The 4274-nt window shown below is 36.1% G+C and overlaps 1 non-coding gene across 1 annotated transcript; it reads right to left on the reverse strand.

Moving 5' to 3' along the window:
- Positions 1–475: 475 nt before the first annotated feature.
- On the reverse strand, positions 476–582 carry LOC138831428 (U6 spliceosomal RNA). The gene has a single exon (XR_011373289.1). It is a non-coding gene; the product is annotated as a U6 spliceosomal RNA (small nuclear RNA).
- Between the last annotated feature and the right edge of the window lie 3692 nt (positions 583–4274).

Genomic DNA, 4274 nt, shown 5'->3' on the forward strand with positions numbered 1-4274 from the left:
TTTACAAAGCATTAAGCCATCATAGAAGTGGTATTAAACACAACTTTGTAAACCCACTGGCAATTTTCTTTGGGCCTGGCTGACTTCACTTAATATAATTTTTTACAAGTCTTTCCATTTCCTAACAAATGGGGCAATGTCATTCTTTCTGATGGAGGCATAGAATTCCATTGTGTATATATACCACATATTCTTGATCCATTCATCTAGAAGGGACATCTAAGTTGGTTCCATATCTTAGCTATCATAAATAATGCTGCAATAAACATAGTTGTGATAGTAGTTTTAGTATGGTCTTGTTTGTGGTCATTTAGGTAAATTCCCAAAAGTGGGATTGCTGGGTCAAAGGGGAGCTTTATGGGGAATCTTTTGAGGAACCTCCATAATGCTTTCCAAAGTGGTTGAACACGTTTACATTCCCACCAACAATGCTGTATGGTTCCCTTGTGGCCACATCCCCTCCAGCTTCTGTTGTAAAAATATGGAACACTCCACGAATTTGCATGTCATCCTTGTGCAGGTGCCATGCTAATCTTCTCTGTATCGTTCCAATGTTAGTGTATGTGATGCTGAATTGAGCACAGAATATTTTTTTTTTGTTAAATAAAATGTATTTGTATTACAAATATTTCATTCATCTCTCCAGCCATGGTAAAACCAAACCACCTCCATGCCAAATAGCTCCTGAAGTAATTATTTAGGAATAGAAGTTATCACAATTGTATAAAAATATCTACCCACCACTCTAGAAATTAAATCTGAACTTATAAAGGATTGGGATTAATAATTATCTTTTCCTATGTTGCCAGGAATAGGTGGTGAATATTTTCTTTTTTTTTTAATTGTATTTTATTTTATTTGAGAACATACTGTATAGGGGGGCTACAATTACATGGGCAGGATAATGCATACATTTCTTACCAAGCATTGCAGCCTCCTCCTTTGTTTACCCTTCACTTGCACAGAATATTTTTTATATCTAAAGTGCAATTGATTTTTTTAAACTGCACAATTGAAAAAAAAGGAAGTTCAAAAGAATTGTCGTGAAATTTTACAACCATATTTTTCTTTTTTTCTTTTTTTATTTTTATTTTTATTTTCTGTGAACATACTGTACAGAGGGGTTACAATTACATGGGCAAGATAATGAGTACATTTCTTATCAAGCATTGCAGCCTCTTCCTTTGTTGACTCTTCACATCTCTTCCCAGCCTCCTCCCCCGGCTCCTCCCCCCCCCCCCCACCAAAGTTGTAAAGTTCGTTTTCGACATGACAACTTGTACTTCTCATTGTTGCAACGGGTCCACCTGTATCCTTAAACGACTTCTTTTTCCCCATCTCCTCCACAGATTATACCGACATCAAATATAGTGAAAGCAGGGGTTATACTGTGAGGGAGGGACATACAAAGCAACAAAGAAATAATCTTATAAATGCGTTAGAAACAAATGCATGAAAGAAAAAAAACATTTAAATGCATATCTAAGGGTTAATTTTCTTAACATCACATTATCTGAATCTTTTTTGCTTGACTTATACATATACTATATATTGCAAATAAGGGAAACCATGGGACCTATGTTTCTTTGGGCCTGGCTTACTTCACTTAATATAATTTTTTCCAAGTTTTTCCATTTCCTAACAAATGGGGCAATGTCATTCTTTCTGATGGAGGCACAAAATTCCATTGTGTATATATACCACATTTTCTTGATCCATTCATCTACTGAGGGGCACTGGTTCCATATCTTGGCTATGGTAAATAATGCTGCAATAAACATAGTTGTGCTGGTAGCTTTAGTGTGGTCTTGTTTGTAAGCATTTGGGTAAATGACCAAAAGTGGGATTGCTGGATCATAGGGGAGCTCTATGTGAAGTATTTTGAGGAACCTCCATACTGCTTTCCAAAGTGATTGACCAAGTTTACACTCCCAGCAACAATGAAGTAAGGTTCCCGTCTGTCCACATCCCCTCCAGCATCTGTTGTTATTAGATATTAGAGTTCTTGATTTTTGCCATTCTAACTGGGGTGAGGTGGTACCTTAATGTTGTTTTGATTTGCATTTCTTTTATGACTAGGGAGGTTGAGCATTTCTTCATGTGTCTATTGGAAAGAAGGATTCTTTCTTCTTCAGAGAAGTTTCTCTTTAAGTCTTTAGCCAACTTATTTCTTGGGCAGTTGTAGAACCATACATTTCTTACATAAGCACACATTTAAGAATAAAGTCAAAATGACATGTCAAAAACAAAATAATTCCAGATGTTTGTTATTCAAGAAATGTATAGGAGGAGGAATTCAACTATTCTGTACAAGGCACCTGTCATAATGAACACTGCAGCAAGTGTTAAGGTTTGTTAAAAGTTTTAATGTTTTAAATATATTTAATTTTGGGAATTTGTTTATAAATGCCAAAATTAGGACTGTTTGGCAGGTATAAAACTTTTCTATAAAGTATTTAAGATTTATAGTAACAGACATATACTACTAAGTATGTGCATTTCAGAGTTTAGGGAAATTTTATTAATGAGAAGTCACAAAGTTTTTGTGTAAAGAAGCAGAATAAAGAGTTCACACTTTGTTTACTACACAGTTTCTGTTAAAACTTTAGGGCTTCCTTAGTTTATATGTTAATGAGGAAAAATGATGATATAAGCCATAAACAAATAATGAGATATGCCATAAATAGTAATCTTAGTGGGTAACTTTAAAGACTGCTCATATTCTATAAAACTCTTGTTGAACTTCACAACCTTAGTCAGTGTTAAATGTACATGATTATGAGAAAATAGTAAAACCGAATATGTAGCATATTTCAAATAGTTAAAACACATGTTTTTAATTTTATTAATTAATATTTAATTATTGGTTTTCTTTATTTGTAACATTGTTTTACTTGTTGACATATAGTACAACTTTTTTTTGGGGGGGTATCCAGTCATGGGGCCTGAACTCTGGGCCTGGACCCTGTCCCTCAACTTTTCAGCTCAAGGCTAGTGCTCTGCCACTTGAGCCCCAGCGCCACTTCTGGCATTTTTCTTTTTGCTTATGTGGTGCTGAGGAATCGAACCCAGGGCCTCAGGCATGCAAGGCAAACGTTCTACCACTGAGCCACCTTCCCAGCCCTTGTACAACCTTTTGTAAGTCATCATTAGGAGGTACTTTGAGAAGGTTACTTGGATGGCCAAACCAATTTTTATAGGTGCATGTTAATTTACAAAGAGGAAAATTAAGAACAAAATATGTATTATATCTAAAATATACTTGGAACTCAAAAAATTAAACCACCCAACAACAAATCCTCAAAGAAACTACTGCCCAATAAATAAGTGGGCGAAAGTCTTAAAGAGAAACTTCTCTGAAGAAGAAAGAAGGATGGCCAATAGACACATGAAGAAATGTTCAACATCCCTAGCCATAAAAGAAATGCAAATCAAAACAACATTGAGATATCACCTCACTCCAGTTAGAACGGCAAAAATCAAGAACTCTAACAACAACAGATGCTGGAGGGGATGTGGACAGAAAGGAACCTTATTTCATTGTTGGTGGGAATGTAAACTTGTTCAACCACTTTGGAAAGCAGTATGGAGGTTCCTCAAAAGACTTCACATAGATCTCCCCTATGATCCAGCAATCCCACTTTTGGGCATTTACCCAAATGCTTACAAACAAGAACACACTAAAGCTACCAGCACAACAATGTTTATTGGAGCATTATTTACCATAGCTAAGATATGGAACCAACCCAGATGTCCCTCAGTAGATGAATGGATCAAGAAAATGTGGTATATATACACAATGGAATTCTATGCCTCCATCAGAAAGGGTGAGTTTGCCTAATTTGTTAGGAAATGGAAAGGCTTGGACAAAGTTATATTAAGTGAAGTAAGCCAGGCCCAAAGAAACATAGGTCCCATGGTTTCCCTTATTTGTAATATCTAGTATATGTATGAGTCAAGCGGAAACGGTCAGATAATGTCATGTCAGGAAAATGAACCCTTAGATGTGTATTTTAATGTTTTTTTCTTTCATGCATGTGTTTCTAATGCATTTATAAGATTATCTCTTTGTTGCTTTGTATATCCCTCCCCCACAGTATAACCCCTGCTTTCACTATATTTGATGTCAGTATAACTTGTGGAGGAGATGGGGAAAAACCAGTTGTTTAAGGATACAGGTGGACCTGTTGCAACAATGAGAAGTACAAGTTGTCATGTCCAAAACTAGCTTTACAACGTCGGTGCGGGGGGGGCGGGGGAGGAGAAGGATTGGG

Source organism: Dipodomys merriami, unplaced genomic scaffold (genome assembly GCF_024711535.1).
Source record: "Dipodomys merriami isolate MVZ:Mamm:240054 unplaced genomic scaffold, mDipMer1.0.p SCAF_1951, whole genome shotgun sequence".
NCBI classification, from domain to species: Eukaryota; Metazoa; Chordata; class Mammalia; order Rodentia; family Heteromyidae; genus Dipodomys; species Dipodomys merriami.